Source organism: Schistocerca piceifrons, chromosome 9 (genome assembly GCF_021461385.2).
Source record: "Schistocerca piceifrons isolate TAMUIC-IGC-003096 chromosome 9, iqSchPice1.1, whole genome shotgun sequence".
Lineage (NCBI taxonomy): Eukaryota > Metazoa > Arthropoda > Insecta > Orthoptera > Acrididae > Schistocerca > Schistocerca piceifrons.
Genome location: NC_060146.1, coordinates 35,100,559 through 35,118,527, shown reverse-complemented (window position 1 = coordinate 35,118,527; position 17,969 = coordinate 35,100,559). Strand labels below are relative to the sequence as shown.

The window sequence follows — 17,969 nt, the reverse complement described above, 5'->3', positions numbered from 1 at the left end:
GCATTTTTTTTAATCAAAAGTGACAGCCTGTGTGACAGTGTCCCATGCAGAATGACATGGGCGATTGTAGTGGAACTTGAGCAAAAACACCCCCTGGGGCAGATTCTCCCAGCACCCCCCTCTTGGCAGTCTCGTGCAATGTTTTTGGAGACTTTGGCAGTATGTTTCTGTGACAATTTGACCCTTATGAGTTCATCTGTTAGAATCATATCACAGCAGTGATGGAAAAAACAACCAGTATTACCTCACACAGTGATGTTTGTCTCTTAATCATTTTATGCAGTTGTAAATCCATTGCTTGCCTTGTTATTTTCTTTTGGAGTCGTAGCATTTAACTGTGATGATTAGATGGCTAAAGATGTCATCTGGTTGGCCTGACAGTTGCAGCATTTCCACTTCTGCTTTGATTTGGTGGGCTAGAGCAGTCACAGAACCCGACAGGCAGTGAAATTTCTCATATCCAAAAGGTTGTGTGAGGTGTTGGGTACTTATCTGTGAAAGCTTTTTGCTTTTTCTACTATTGCTTCAATTTTGATAGGCAGGTATCAAGCATAAATCCCTAGACGCTTCGTGCAATTTCAGTATTCCTCTCAAAGACATGGGCTGCCAATATGTTCATCATTCAGACATGGATATTTTGCAAATCATAACTAAGTGCATGGCAGACAGTTCATTGAATCACCTTCACAATACTTTGCTGTTGTTCCACTCTTGTACAGTGTCTGGAAATAACTGACATATCTTTCCTTGCAAGCTTTGATTTCCCTTGTTTTATGATGATGATCATTTCTCTCTATGTAGGTCAGTGTTAACTTTCTGAGGAGAAATTTGGTAATTAAAATTTTGTGAGAAGATCCCTGCCACAGTGAGAAATGCCTTTGTTTTTATAATGTTCACTCCAAATCCTGTATTATGTCTATGACACTCTGTCCCCTGTTTCTCGATAATACAAAATGTGTTGTTTCTCTTTAAACTTTCTCAATATACACTATTAAACCTATCTGGTAAGGATCCCACATCGTGCAGCAGTACTCCAAAAGGGGACACACAAGTGTAGTGTAGGCAGTCCTTTTGTAGATCTGTTGCATCTTCTAAGTGTTCTGCCAATAAAATGCAGTCTTTGGTTTGCCTTCCTCACAACATTTTCTATGTCTTCTTTCTCATTTAAGTTGTTTGTAATTGTAATTCTTAGCTATTTAGTTGAATTTATGGCCTTTAGATTTCACTGCTGTATTGTGTCACCTAAGTTTAACGGAATCCTTGTCGCACTTGTATTGATGACCTCTCACTTTCCATTATTTGGGTTCAATTTCCAATTTTCACACCATACATGTATCTTCCCGAAGTCATTTTGCAATTTTGCTTTGATCTTCTTATGACTTCAGTAGACAACAAATGACAGCATGATCTGCAAACAACCTGAGGTGGCTGCTCATATTGTCTCCATTTATATAGGTATGGAACAGCAGAGGTCCTGTAACACCATAAATCACTTCTGTCGGTTTTGGCCAGTTACTTGAACTGTGACCTCTGACAGGCAATCAAGAATCCAGTCTCAAAACTGAGACTGTTCCATAAGCACACAATTTAATTACAAGCCACTTGTGAGGTACAGCGTCAAAAACCTTCTGGAAATCCAGAAATATGGAATCAGTTTGAAATCCCTTGTCAACAGCACTCAACACTTCGTGCAAGCAAAGAACTAGTTGTGTTTCAGAAGAATGATGTTTTCCAAATCCGTGTTGACTGTGTGTCAGTAGACCATTCTCTTTGAGGTAATTCGTAATGTTTCAGTGCAATATAAGTTTCAACATCCTGCTGCATATCGGTGTTAATGATGATGGCCTGTGACTTAGTGGATTACTCCTATTCTTCTTCTTCTTCTTCTTCTTCTTCTTCTGCAGCTCTACAACTCATGACAAGTCTTAGCCTCTTCAACTATCTCCTTCAATTTATCCTGGTCACTTTTAACCATTTTCCAGTTTCTGTAGAGTATCTTCTGTAGGTCTTCTATGACACCGTCCTCCCATCTAGTTTTTGGTCGACCACATTCTCTCTGTCCACCTCTCTTTCCTTGTAATGTCTTTTTGATATTTCTGTATCATTCATCCATGCCATTGTCCAGCCCACCTCACCCCCTGCGGGCCTGGGGGTTAGAATAGGTATTCCTGCCTGCCGTAAAAGGCAACTAAAAGGAGTTCCACATGTTTCGGCCTTTATGTGATGGTCCCCTGTAGGGTTTGACCTCCTTTCTTCAAAATTTTCCCAAAGAGTGAGCCAATTGGGGAAGGGCACCTTACATGGTGCATCGTGTCCATCGTGCATTGAGAACTTTAGTCCACTTTCTCGGCGTCGCACTGCAGCCCCGCCTATTCCTCATCTCTTGGGTGAGGTCACCTTCCTGGGTGCATTTTCCACCATGCACTCTGCAGTGTCGCTTTTTGCGTCGACGATGACCGAGGACTTCTTAGCACCTGATATCCAGCATGGTAGCCAGTCCGTTGCGGTGGGGCCGCCATGTACCCTGTTGGTTGCAGCCCCCAGACCACACAGGGACCGTTCTGCTGATGCCTGCACCATTAATTCCCCACATATGCCAAGGGATAGATGCCCATCCCCCTGGGGCATCGTGACTCCCGGCAATGGCCATCCTGCCCGGTGGCCTTTGCTGCGGCTGGGTGGCGCCCATGGGGAAGGCCCCTGGTTGGAGTGCGTGGCATCAGGGCGGATGACATGTGATGAAGTGTAGTCCATCATCTCTTGCTGGTGGTGAAACACCAGCAGTGTTCATGAGCTCAATTCAGCGCACAGAAGTACAACCCAAAATCATTCTCTTCCCTGGCCACTCTGTGGGAGGTACGTCAGGCTAAGTATGGTAGCGGATCTTAAGCACCCCGGTACCTTGTATGTTCGAGAGCTGATGGGGAATATTTCATGACGATGAAGCCTCAGATCTTTGTTGAGCATTTAAAGGACAAGTTTGGGGAAGTGGAGGGCTTGTCCAAAATGAGATCTGGGTAAGTCTTGATCAAAACAGCATCCTCTGCCCAGTCATGGGAGTTACTCGCTTGTGACAAGCTGGGTGATGTTTCTGTAACCATCACGCCCCATAAGAGCTTAAATATGGTCCAGGGTATCATATTATAGAGGGATCTTCTTTTTCAGTCCGACGATGAGCTGCGTGCCAATTTAGGGTGGCGAGGTGTACATTTCGTCCGGCGTGTCCACCGGAATCTGAGGGATAATCAGGTTGCCACTGGTGCCTTCATCTTGGCCTTTGAGGGTGCTACATTGCCCGAGGAGGTCAAGGTGATGGTCTGCCACTGTGATGTAAAGCCCTATATCCCTCCCCCGATGCGATGCTTTTAAGTGCCGGAAGTTCGGCCGTATGTCTTCCCCCTGTACTTCCAGCATCACATGTCGAGATTTCGGATGCCCATCACATACCAATACTCCATGTGCCCCACCTCCCATCTGTGTCAGCTGCGGAGAGCACCATTCACCTTGCTCGCCAGACTGCAGGATTCTCCAGAAAGAAAGGAAAATCATGGAGTACAAGACCCTGGACCAACTGACATACACTGAGGCAAAGAGAAAATTTAAATGCCTGCATCCTGTGCGTATGACATCGTCTTACGCTGCCGCTACAACAGTTGTGGCACCATCAGCTCCGCCAGCCCAGTTCACTTCTCAGAGCCAGAAGACTACACCTGCCATCTTGATGGTAGGGGACATTTCCCTCTCTGTTGCTCCTGCACCACCTACTTCGAGAGAAACACCTCCTCAACCATTGGCGTCGTCCATCTCCACTTCTAAGTGTAAGTCTTCTTTGGCTTCTCTTACTATTAAGGGCTCCCTTGGGTCACTCCCTTCCCAGGTTTCTGCTAGTGGGAAAGACGACACCGCCAGTGGCTGAAGAGCCCAAAAGCAGCTGGTCATAGGGCTTCACGCTCATCCACTGTCCCGGAGACTGAGCCAGTAAAGTCGTCACAACCAGGGAAACCCAAGAAGCAGCAAGAGAAATCCAAAAAGAAAGCCCCTAAGACAAAGGAAATTCCGCTGGCACCCACACCACCGCTACCTACAAGCTCTGAGTCTGAGGATGGGGTGGAGTCAGTGGCAGCAGGTGACTCTGAAGCATAAACTGCCTCGTTGAATGTTCCATGCCTTCCCAGTCTCACGATATCGTCCTCTAGTGGAATTGTGTTTTTTTTTTTTTTTTTTTTCTCCACTGCCTGGCTGAGCTATGGCAGCTCTTAAGTTTTACACCTGCTGTCTGCATTGTCCTCCAGGAAACCTGGCTCTCGGCAATGCGGACCCCTGCCATCTGCGGCTATAAGGCATTTTACAGGAACTGTAGTGACTATAATCGAGTATCAGGTGGAGTTTGTGTTTATGTCCTAAACTCAGTCTGTAGTGAACCTGTGCCCCTTCAAACCCCTCTGTGGCTGTCAGGAAATAACCGTCTGCAATGTATATCTTCCCTCACATGGTGCAGTACCTGTGAATGTATTAGCTGCACTGATTGATCGACTCCCTAAACCTTTCCTACTTTTGGGAGATTTTAATGCCCATAACCCCCTGTGGGGTGGCACCATGCTTATTGGCTGAAGCAGAGATGTCAAAACTTGACTGTCTCAGTTTGACCCCTGTTTCTTAAACACTGGGGCCATCTCACATTTCGGTGTGGCTCGTAGTAGTTACTCGGCAATTGATTTATCAATTTGCAGCCCAGGACTTCTCCTATTTATCCACTGGAGAGCACATTATGATATGTGTGGTAGTGACCACTTCCCCATCTTCCTGTCACTGCACCAGCATCAGGCCCACAGACGCCTGCCCAGATGGGCTTTAAACAAGGTGGACTGGGAAACTTTCACCTCTGTTGTTACCGTTGAATCTCCCCCACATGGTAACATCAATGTGATGATAGAGCAGGTGACTACAATAATTATTTCTGCGGCAGAAAACTCGATCCCTCACTCTTTTAGGGTGCCCGAGGCGTAAGGCAGACCCATGGTGGTCGCCGGAAGTCACTGAAGCAATTAAGGAGTGTTGGCGAGCTCTACAGCGGCATAAGCGGCACCCTTCCCTGGAGCACCTCATAGCCTTTAAACAGCTCCATGCTCGCATTCACCAACTTATCAAATGACGGAAGCAGGAGTGTTGGGAGAGAGATGTCTCGACCATTGGGTGCCATACGTCACCTTCCCAAGTCTGGGCAAAGAACAAACGTCTTTTCCTGTACCAGGCCTCAGCAGGTGTTCCTGGTGTTACCATAAATGGCGTGTTATCTACCGACGCAAACACAATTGCTGAGCACTTTGCCGAGCACTTTGCTCGAGCCTCTGTGTCGGAGAATTACCCCCCCCCCCCCCCCTTCCCACTCTCAAACGGTGGCTGGATGGGAATGTCCTCTCATTCACTACATGCCTGCCCCATTTACAGAGTTGGAGCTCCTCAGTGCCCTTGCACATTGTCCTGACACAGCTCCTGGGCCTGGTCGCACTCACAGCCAGATGGTTAAACATCTCTCATCTGACTACAAGCGACGTCTCCTCTCCATCTTCAATTGTATCTGGTGCAGTGGCGTCTTTCCATCACAATGGCGGGAGAATATCATCATTCTGGTGCTCAAACCTGGTAAAAACCCACTTTATGTGGAAAGCTATCGGCCCATCAGCCTCACCAACGTTCTTTGTAAGCTGCTGGAATGTGTGGTATGTCGGCGGTTGGATTGGGTCCTGGAGTCACGTGGCCTGCTGGCTCCATGTCAGGGCGGCTTCCACCAGGGTCGCTCTACCACTGATAATCTTGTGTCCATCGAGTCTGCCATCCGAACAGCCTTTTCCAGATGGCAACACCTGGTTGCCGTCTCTTTAGACTTACGTAAAGCATATGACACGACCTGATCGTTGCCACATTGTATGAGTGGGGTCTCTGGGGCCCGCTCCCAATTTTTATCCAAAATTCCTGTTGCTCCGTACTTTCCGTGTCCAAGTTGGTGCCTCACATAGTTCCATCCATGTCCAGGAGAATGGAGTCCCACAGGGCTCTGTATTGAGTGTCTCTCTATTTTTAGTGGCCATTAATGGTCTAGCAGCAGCTGTCAGGCCCTCCGTCTCACTTTCTCTGTATGCAGACGACTTCTGCATTTTGTACTGCTGCTCCAGTACTGGTGTTGCTGAGCGGCGCCTACAGGGAGCCATCCACAAAGCGCAGTCATGGGCTCTAGCCCATGGCTTCCAGTTTTCAGCCGCAAAGTCGTGTGTCATGCACTTCTGTCGTCGTACCGCTCATCCGGAACCAGCACTTTACCTTAATGACAATCCACTCGCTGTAGCGGGGACATATCAATTCCTAGGACTGGTTTTCGACACTCGATTGACTTGGCTCCCTCATCTTTGTCAGCTTAAAGCACAAGTGCTGGCAGCACTTCAATGCCCTCCATTGCCTGACCAACACCAATTGAGGTGCAGATCGTTCTACACTGCTCCGGCTCTACAGGGCCCTTGTCCAATCCCGAATTGGCTATAGGAGTGTGGTTTATGGTTCGGCAGCGCCTTCGGTGTTGCATTTACTCAACCCTGTGCACCACTGCAGGTTTTGACTAGCGACAAGAGCTTTTAGAACGAGTCTGGTGACTAGCGTACTGGTGGAGGCTGGGGTCCCTCCATTGCAGATCAGACATGCGCACCTGCTCGTTAGTTACACAGCACACATTCGTAGTTTCCCTGAGCATCCGAATTACCATCTCCTTTTCCCGTCCGTGGCAGTCCATCTCCCGCATCGGCGGCCCTGCTCGTAGCTAAAGATTGCAGTTCGCGTGCGGTCCCTTCTCTCCGAACTGGAATCCTTCCTTTTACCATCTCTATTTGCGGTCTGTTCACGTATGCCTCCATGGTGTATGCCTCAGCCGCAGCTTCATTTGGACCTTTCACGTGACCCTAAGGACTCCATTAACCCTGTGGCTCTCCACAGTCACTTTCTCTAGTCTTGGCGTGTTCCGGAGCTCTGAAGTTGTTTACACTGACGGCTTGATCGCTGATGGTCGTGTTGGCTTTGCCTACATTCACGACGGCCATATTGAACAGCATTCCTTACCCGATGGCTGCAGTGTATTCACTGCAGAGCTGGTGGCCATTTCTTGTGCACTGCAGTATCTCCACTCATGCCCTGGGGAGTCTTTTCCTTTATTTACTGACTCCTTGAGCAGCCTGAAAACTATCGACCAGTGCTACCCTTGTCATCCTTTGTTAGCATCCATCCAGGAGTCCATCTATGCTCTTGAACGGTCCAGTCGTTCAGTGGTGTTCGTCTGGACCCCTGGTCACGTCAGAATGCCAGAAAATGAACTTGCTGACGGGCTGGCCGAACAGGCTACACGGAAACCACATCTGGAGATGGGCATCCCCACAACTGACCTGCGTTCGTTTTTACACCACAAGATTTTTCAGCTTTGGGAGACGGAATTGCAAAATCTCAGTATGCACAACAAACTGAGCCATTAAGGGGACCGTGAATGTGTGAAAGTCCTCAATGAGGGCCTCTCGCAGGGACTCCGTGGTTCTATGGCGGCTCCGCATTGGCCTTCCCTGGGCGACCCTCGGCTACCTCCTGTGCCATGAAGGACCCACCTCAGTGTTGGTGCGGTGTCTGGTTGAAAGTGGCCCATATTGTTCTGCTATGTCCTCCTTTGCCTGCCCTGTGACTTCATCTTCGGTTGCTGGACTCATTATCATTGTTTTTAGCAGACAATGCCTCATTCGCTGATTTGGTTTTACATTTCATCCGTGAGGGTGGTTTTTAACGCATGTCTTTTGTCCCTCTGTGTCCTCCACCCTGGGGTTTTTGGGGTGAAGGTTTTAATGTGTTGCGGGGTGGCTGGCTTTTCCGTTTTATTTTCATAGTCGACCAGCCACTGTAATCTGCATCCTTGTTTTACTCTCTTCTAACTGTTTCTCGCATCTCTCTGTTGCTCTCTGGTCCTCTTTTGTTCCTTTTAGTGTTCGTTGCCTTTCCTTTGTTCTTGTGGGCTTCCCTTTCTTTCCGTTTTGTGTTATATGTCTCATCTATTTTATTCTTACACTTGTGGCATTGTTTAATTAGGAACAATGGACCGATGACCTCATACTTTGGTCCCTTTACCCCTCTTTTAAACCAACCAACCAACCAACCCACCTCAGCCTAGATGACTTCACATTTCTGTCAAAAGGCTGGTCTTTGTAGATGGCGTAAAATTCACAGTTGTACCTCATACTCCATCTTTCCCTTTCTCATATTGGGCTGATGATTCTCCTGAGTATCCTTCTCTCAAATGCATCCAGCAGTTCAGCATCCTTCGCTGTCAGAGCGCAGTCCTCAGCGGTGTATGTAAGCCCTTGTCAAATCAGTGTTCTATAAATGGTTAGTTTTGTGGTTCTAGTCAGGAGGAGTTAACCCTTTGACTGCTGAGGACGTGTTAACTTGTCATGCCTCACCGTTCCCCTGGCGTGCCTGACATGTATAAGCGCGGCCCTCGAGTCTTCCTTACAGCGCTAAGGACGTGTTGACGCGTACATCGTCACCAGCCTTTCCACCACTAGGGATGAGTTTAGGTGCACTGAGTCACAACTACCTGAGTGCTACAGACGTGTAAACATGCAGAGCTGTCTTTCTGCCCTGCTCTTCCAGTAGCTGTTCAGTGGTCTGACTATATAGTTCGAAAGTGCATACATGTTTGTTGCTGCGATTCATGTGTTTACAGTTTTCTTGTTTTCTGCATGAGAAATGTCACGTGGCTGTGGTCGCACAGATAAAGAAATCCTGGATATGCTCACTAATAGGGACAGTGAGTGTGAATTATCTGACATTGCTAGCAGTGATGGGTCTTCAACAGAATCTCAAAGCTGTAGTCCTCAGCCCTGTACATCAGAGGGGAGAGCAAGAATTACAGTCAGCGGTTCCTCTGAATCCCAGGAATCAGAAAGGGACAGTGAAATGGTTCAGAAAAGAGTGTGCTTAAGCGACACGTTTTACTGGAAAGAAACAGAGTTCAGGACACAAATGTCAATGAGATACTGACCCTAGCATTCTTTCATTTTTTGTGATATTTATGTCTCAAGAACTGTTGCAATTTATTGCAGACAAAACAAATTGTTTTTACGTTTACACCAGAGAAAATATTACAGAATCTGTGAATTCTTGACTGTCAAAGTGGAAAGACACTGGATTTGAGGAAATGTATTGTTTTGTTGCTATTTGCCTTCTAATGGCGCAAGTTAAGAAGTTAAAATTAAGTGATTATTGGTCCAGAGATACACTTTTGAACCCACCAGTTTCCAGTGAAATTATGTCCCGAGACCGTTTTTGTCTACTTCTGAGAACATTACACTTCAGTGAGGCAAAGTTCCTGAGATGTTTCGTAATTCATTTCGCCCACATCACAAGCTTTGTATAGATGAAAGTCTTGCTGTTCAAAGGACGGTTATCTTTTAAGCAGTTTATTCCAATTGGGTGAAATAGATTTGGAATAAAGATATTTGTGCTGGGTGGCTGTCAGAGTGGGTACATTTTGGATTTTATTGTATATACAAGCGCAACAACAGAAATTGGGTTCCACAATTTGGGAAAAAGCGGCGACGGAGTGACAACTCTTATGGGACCGTATTTGGAACAGGGTCATATTCTATATGTCGATAATTGGTACTCCAGCCCGGACCTGTTCCTCTAGCTTCACAACCATGCCAACAGCTGCATGTGGCACTGTTCGTAAGAATAGGCGCAACATGCCAAAACTGCAGAAAAAATTAAAATGAGGAGAAACTGTGTTTAAGTGCACTGACAAGGTCCTTGCTATCAAGTGATGTGATAAAAGAGAGGTGTGCATGTTGACAAGAAGTCACACAACGCAACTGGTTGAAACAGAGAAGACTGACAGAAATACTGGCGAAAAGAAAAAAATAAAGAAACCACAATGTGTAGATTACACATAAAAATCAACATCTTTTCGACTAATTTGTAGGTTATTGGAAAATAGTAGGGGAATAAACGTTTTTATTCCGTATCGTTGTGCTGTCAATCTAATGTACTCTAAATTTCATTTTCATCATGCGTTCACTCTACTAGGTATGTGAATCCGAAGTTTACATTGTTTTCAGGCCTGATTTTCGCACCCAACTTTCATTCCAGTTGTACAGCTTGTTATGTTTTACAGAGCATTGTTTTTTAGCAAAATCAGAACGAAAATACTGCATTTTTGACGTTTTTTACAAAATCTTCAATTTTGCGCTTAATTAATTCAGTACTGAAAAGTGATATGGAAATGAAACTTCATGCCAAGTTTCATGTTCGTCATAGCATTAGTTCAGGAGATGCAAGAAGGCAAACTTCGAAATTTTTCAGGTGCCTATTTTTTTGGCTGATTTACCTACAATTTTCTGGCTCAGTATGGCTCGTAAAATTCTTTCCATTATTATTCTTAAGAGAACCCGTAAAATTGTAAAAGACGGCCAAATTTTATTTCTTTACAAAAACTATTGCCCGAGGTATTACTGCTCAAAGTCGCCAAAAATTCGCGCTGTCTCTCTTCGAGCCGTAATCAGCCGAGAAATATTCAGCACAAGGCGGATTGGGCAGCGCGGGCTGATCTGGTCCCGGCGGCGGCTCCGAGGGATAGGCATGCTGCACAGGTAGCTGGATTACGCTGCAGGCTGCGGTGCCTCAGTGCGCCAAGCAGATGGTGCGCCTCAAAGCAGTCGAAGGGTTACAGCAAAATAAGCTTTACTGGGTGCAGTTAGTCTTTGCTTTATTTCATATGAGATATCATTTAGGATGGTTACAATCAAACTGAGGTATTTGAAATGTATAAAGGTATAACTACACATCATTATTTTGGCTGGCATGTTTTCCCCACGCGCTTTCCCAGCAGCTAGGTATTTTGTTTTCTGTTCATTAATATTTAGTCCTATTTTCTTGCTGTCTTTTGAAGTGCAGTGAATACCTCTTCCATTGCTGTCAAGTTCATGCTACTATGTCGATGTCATCTGCATAGGCCAGTATCTGCACAGATCTATGAAAATTCATTCCCATATGCAAGATATTTGCTTCTCTCACCACCTTCTCCAAGGCGGTGTTGAATAGGAGGCATGCCAGCGCATCACCTTGCCGTACTACTATTTGCCTTTACAAATGTCTGCTTGTGTCTGTGTACGTGCGGATGGATGTGTGTGTGTGTGTGTGTGTGTGTGTGTGTGTGTGTGTATATATATATATATATATATATATATATATATATATATATATATATATATATATATATATACCTGTCCCCCCCCCCCCCCCTAAGGTAAGTCTTTCTGCTCCTGGGATTGGAATGACTCCTTACCCTCTCGCTTAAAACCCACATCCTTTCGTCTTTCCCTCTCCTTCCCTCTTTCCTGATGAAGCAACCGTTGGTTGCGAAAGCTGAATTTTGTGTGTATGTTTGTGTTTGTTTGTGTGTCTTATCAACATGCCAGCACTTTCGTTTGGTAAGTTACATCATCTTTGTTTTTAGATGTATTTTTCCCACGTGGAATGTTTCCCTCTAAACATTCCACACAGAAAAAATATATCTAAAAACAAAGATGATGTGACTTACTATACGAAAGCGCTGGCAGGTCGATAGATACACAAACAAACACAATCATACACACAAAATTCTAGCTTTCACAACCAACGGTTGCTTCATCAGGTTTCAGTAGTTCTAAGTTCTAGGGGACTGATGACCACAGCAGTTGAGTCCCATAGTGCTCAGAGCCATTTGAACCAAGTACGGCGGTGCGGGTCCCCCGCATCACCCCCTATGCTTTGTCAAGGAGTGTGGGACCTCATCATCATAGTCTTGGGTTTATGGGGTTGAATGCAATTACTAAGTGATTTATTTGATGACCACACCACAAATCCTATCCCGAACTCATGTTTCCTTTTGATACAGGTATAAAATAGGTTTGCTTCTTTCTTTTTTAGGATTCCACTCCTGGTCCATCTTACTTATTGTAATGCTGTGATGCTCTGCTTCAGGTTCATTATTTGGTCTAGCATCACTTTCAGAGCTCCTGTGTGGTGTAGTGATTCCACATTCCAAGTACCGATGGCCAAATCCAATTTATGCTTTATATTGTTTTTATTTTTTTTTTCTTACTTTTCTTGTCTCTGTTGTTTGATTGCCTTCTCCAAAGTTTTGTTCATGCCATGTCTGTCATTCTTTATTCATCCGGCTTTTCTTTGTTGAAGTTTTGTAGCAGATGCTTTTTACTGAATGGGCTGTCAATCCTACGTCTAACCTCTACTTAAGGACGGGAACCACCCCCCCCCCCCCCCCCAATACTTTGGTGACCCAACTCCCAGCTGCAAGAGGCAGCAGTTTGCTAGTTTTGGTCCATCTGGGTATTTTATTTCCTCAGTGTCCACCATATCTGGTGAACAATCCCTTATCTGCCACTTGGGGAGGCATGCAATTGAAAACTAGCTACTCCACATGGGGGATTACTTCTATTACCTTTCTTGAATATTGATGTGACCCTTGCAACATTCCAGTCTTTGGATATGGATCTTTTGTTGAGCAAGAGATTGTATATGATTGTTAAGTATGCACCTAGTGGATCACCATTCTGTGAAAGGAACGTTATTGGTATACTTGCTTTTGTCAAGTGATTTAAATTGATTCATTACTCTGAGGATATCTACTTTGTAGTTACTCGTGTTGGGAGTGTTCTTAATTCAAATTCTGGAATATTTACTTCATCATCTATGGTGCAAAAGTTTTGGAAGCTGAGGTTACTAACACTGCTTTAACAACACTGTCATCGATAGTATTTCCAGTGCTATCCCACAGAGAAGGCGTTATTGTGTCTTGCCGCTAGCATACTTGACATACGATCAGAATATCTTTTGATTTTCTGCAAGGTTTTGAGACCAAGTTTCATTGTGGAAACTATTATTAGCATCTTGCGTTGAAGTCGGTGCTGAATTTAGAGCTTCTGTAAAAGACAGTCAATCTTGGCGATTTTGGATTTGTTTAAACATGGCGTCCTTTTTTTTTTGTTTCTGCAATAGTGTTCTTACCAGTTTTGTGAACCATGGGGGATCAGCTCCATCATTTGTCAATTTTAAAACCTCTCAGTTGCTGTCAATACCATTTGTTTTAATTCTAGCCACATCTGGTCTACACTCACATTGTTAATTTGGAGGGAGTGGAGACTGACTCTCAATCAAGTGGATTTTGATCTGCTTCTTTGAATAGATATTATTTTTCGTTACTTTTTGAAGGATTTGGAAGCTATGGTGTTCAGTCTACCTATGAAAGCCATATGTCCACTTATCCATTTTGATGTTCATTATTAGCTCCGGATTATTTGTTGCTAAGAGGTCAAGTGTGTTTTTGCCATCTGTTTACTATTAGAGTGGGCTCATGAACTACCGTATTTACTCGAATCTAAGCCGCACTTGAATCGAAGCCGCACCCGAAAAATTAGATTCGAAATCAAGGAAAAAAAAATTTCCCGAATCTAAGCCACACCTGAAATTTGAGACTCAAAATTCAAGGGGAGAGAAAAGTTTTAGACGGCCCCTCCAAATCGAAACAAAGTTGGTCCATTGTAACATGAGACACAATGAGATCGAATGGATGAAGATACAGCTACAGTAGTTAGGTTCGAGTCGTAAGCTTAATAGTTAGGCTTTACCAAGTAGCCATTGCTATGTGTCAGGTATTTATACAGATACCCTTCCTTTTTTACATGCTTCGTCTGGTTTGAATCGATTGCGTATTTTGCTTTGATCTGATAAGTGCTGTTCTCTTTTTTATAGATGTTTACCTCACTCTTAAGCTAAAAATGCATTATTGTTCTGTGTCATGCATTGTTCGTCACATTCTAATGATGAGTGTTTACGACCTGTTGCCGCTCGCCGCATGGCTGCTTGCTTTTTTTGTACGCGCTACCGCGGCTTTTTTTTTTTTTTTTAAAAAAAATAAAATAAAATAACCCAGAGGAATTGTTTCATAAGTTAAACAATGGCAACAGACTGCTATTTGTTGTTACTTACATTGCTGCTTTCTTTGATAATGATCAACAAGAACCAAATAATAGACTACATATGATAGATGATGTTCTGATCGAGAGTTTAGCGAAAATTTTTCTACGTTTGAAAATCTTTGCAGACGCCTCTTTAGTACATTACATTCAGCACAGAAATGAGGGTCATGTTAGATTTAAAAATGTAGTCAGTTGCCGTGCTTCATTTCGGACTGTATCACTATTCAGCATAAGAATAATACAAATATAAGCACGACGTGAATATGTATATTCTTCCGCGTTTGATGTTGTCTCACACTAGTTTCGTAGTTTATTAGGCAGACAGGATTTAAATGAGATAGCAGCAAACACGAAAGAATACATGGCATAATGTTTACATTCTTCTACCTTTTCTTTTAATTTATTTACTGACGCAGAAGTTTTGGCGACAGTATTTCTCTTTGTGGCTGCAAAGCATTCCTGTCTAGCGCTACATATATTCGACGGCAGACGTTAGTTGTGGCGGCACCTACAACATTTTTATAACTTCCGCTTACTTTGCACTCGATTCTAAGCCGCAGGTGGTTTTTTGAATTACAAAAACAGGAAAAAAAGTGCGGCTTGGATTCGAGTAAATACGGTAATTGCTCAGTATCAAGGGTAAATCGAAGTCACCACCAACTCTTAATTGTATGAGTCATGTACATGTTTGAAATTAGACCAAAGTTTTCTTTGTACCTTTTAGCAATTGTATCATCTGAATTGGGAGGTCAGTAAAAGAATGCAATAATTATTCCAGTCAGGTTGCCAAGAATGACCTCTATCCATAATGGCTCAAAGGAACTATCTACTTCAATTTTGCTACAAGATGAACTACTTCTAACAGCAACAAACATCTCACCACCAACTGTATTTAGCGTATCCTTTCTGTAGACCGTTAAGTCGCAACACAGCTACAACACTTTACAACTGTTATATCAAAGGTTCCTAGATTTACATTCTTTGTGTGTTCAACCTGCACCCTTTCAGACTGAAGTACTTTTTGTGTTTCCTCAAAACAATTTACTTGACTTTTAGTCTACAGGTGCTGCAAACTCGAGTGATGTATGTGTATAAAATCTTATAGTGGAAGGTCCACATTGTATTATCACAATATTAGGAAAAGAATAAATTGCTAATGACTGTAAAGATGATGCATGGAGTTGCAGACACTCACAACGAAAAAATTGTTACACATTTAGCTTTCAGTCAAAGCCTTCTTTGGAAGAAAAGAAATAGAAAAAAAAGGAAAAATACACACACACACACACACACACACACACACACACACACACACACACACACCTTTATGTGAAGTAATGAATTTCTTTTTTTATCCTGGTATTGTAGTTATATACATCATTGCTGCTTTTGTAATGGAATAGATTATGTACAACAATGTTCATGGAGGAATAAATGTACTGTGAAGGAGGAAGGCTGCATCCTGGCCGTACACCCTTCTAATGCGAGCAAATCTCTCTTGATCTTCACTTGTTGTTTTCCCCCTTTGTTTATTGTACATACTGTATGACATATCTTTCCCTATGGTGTTAGGGTTTCAAACATACTGCACCACTTAACATTTTCAAATTCCTTTGCTACAGTTTTCGATACTGTAAACTGGCTTGAGTTTTCTTAGGTATCACTTCCATTATCAGGCATAATGCACAACTGCCTTTTTGGTGCTTTAACGTTACCAAGGTTCCAAGGTTTCACTGATTGGCACCTAACATATCCCCCCCCCCCCCCCCCCCCCCCGCCCCCCCTCCCCCAGTCTTCTGTATTGTGGATGCATGAGCTGTAAAGCTGTCATGCAGTAGTTCTTGCATTTGCCTGACCTTCTTATCTTTGGGATTCTGTGGATGATATTCTTTCAATAGTCCGATAGTGTGTGTCCAGTCTTATAGTGTTTACGCACTGTGGTTAGAGGGGAGGCTATTTATCAGGATGTTGGACCAGTACATTGTTTTCCAATTGTACATAAACACTTCATCAATGGGGGAGGCAGCTACACAACCCACTCCAAAGGAAGAGGGCTGATGGCCAGCCAGGTGGCAGTTACCGACTGACTAGTAGGGGTGCAATAAGGTGCTCTGCTTTGCTGATATCTACGTTCATTGCCTGGCAAGCGGCCCTGTTGGGTGCGCCAGAAACACCAGCCTCAACGGCACGTGAAGGGAAACAAGATTCTTGCTGAGATAGTCAACTCCACAGTGAATGACTGCATCCAAACGGGCGATGCGCGCACCGAGGAGACACGCCCATGCAATGTCAAAAGACTGCTGCCTTGCACATGCTGCGACCCGCTCCCCCCAGGGCAAAAGTTCAGATGCAGCTGGAGTGAGCCAGGAAGGTACAATGTGCTGTGACATTAAGTCCAAAGGGTGGACTTAGTGCAGGAAATAGGTATTGTAATGGAAATTCGAACTAATAACTGCTGCTGGCGGCTGTGTGCTCTCCCCTCAACTAGGGTAAACCCTGTGTCCCAGTGAAACTGCTGGGCTGAGAATGAAAGTGTTACAAAACTGACAGCTATTTATACAAGGTAGCAGTGCACATATTATGCCGGTGTGCCGCTTCTAGTCACGTACTTGGCAGTGCCACTAAAGCACACTGGTGGAGTTATCCCTTGCTCACACTGTAAGAACTATTTATTACCACTGTGCTGGCAGGTTTCACTGAGCGATCCTAGCCTGTCTCTCAACAATTCATTGTCGCTGTTGTTTTGGCCAAAATGACAACACCCATGCTTACCAGCTACCACTGGCTACTGCATTATTCCCCGCCCTTGCATCTTCTCAAAGATTTACGCTTAAAATTGTAGCAGCAACACACTAACCCCCTCTCCACGGGAAAGACTTGGTCCCTCAGGTCTCTCCTAAGACATGTCTGCAACAGTACGTCACATTTACAACCCAAGGTTCTAATATGTGAATGTCCAACAGCCCAGTCCACAAAGTCTAGAATCCACATTAAACCCTTTAACTGCTGTAGTTGAGTTAACTTGTCATGCTCCACCACTCCCAAGTGAGAACATGTTTAAATGCAGCTCCTGGGTCTTCCTGAAGCACTGTTGATGTGTTCACGCTTTCTGTTCCATTGACATCTCACTGCTGGGCATGATTTACTTCCATTTATCTGTCAATAAAAAAAGTTTTGACTATTTAAATTACAACATATGTACCTCTTTGTGTGCTGTCATGTTGATATTGTGAACTGTTTATAAAATGTCAAGATTGTTATGACCACATGATTCATGATGTGCAGGGGTGGGGATGGGCGCACTGCTTGCTCATTCTTTGGATATAAAAATCAGTAACTTCAGAACAAAAATAGATCTGGTTTTGATCTCAGTTTTAAATAAAATTTTGCAATTCATACACTGCAGCATGTGAGCTAAAAACAACCATATGGAATGTTTAAGCAATGCTTTTTTACTGCTACCAACTCTTTAAAATTTTGTGCTGTGTTTTACTTAATTTTGTGCAATGCAGAAACTGATGTGTAACAAAAAGAAATTCAGTTATTTATTGAGTAAAGATATCGGATTGTAAGATGTGCAGAAATCAATTGTTTTCACGTAACAGTTCTTTAAAATTGGATGGTAAGTACTTCATTACAACCGGAGTGCCGGGTCTCAGCACGGATAGCAGCATTTGACAAGTAGTACAGCCATAACAAAGTGATGCTCAGCACGGAATGCAGAGAGTACATTTGTAGCAGTGAAAAAGTTAACTCATAAACTGGACATGCTAGATTTCATCTTAAGATATCAAGTTGCTTATGACTACCCCACTGAACAATCCACTAACTCCTCTGGAACATCGTCACATAGTGCCCTTATACTTCCCATGAAGGCTGCTGCCATCCACGGGCTGCCCCAGGACAGGAGTG

The 17,969-nt window shown here is 43.9% G+C and overlaps 1 protein-coding gene across 1 annotated transcript in view; it reads left to right on the top strand.

Annotated features, from left to right (window-relative positions):
* LOC124716912 (putative ATP-dependent RNA helicase DHX57) overlaps positions 1 to 17,969 on the top strand; it is a 232,224-nt gene that overhangs the window by 19,252 nt on the left and 195,003 nt on the right. The gene's annotated exons all lie outside the window — the stretch shown is intronic.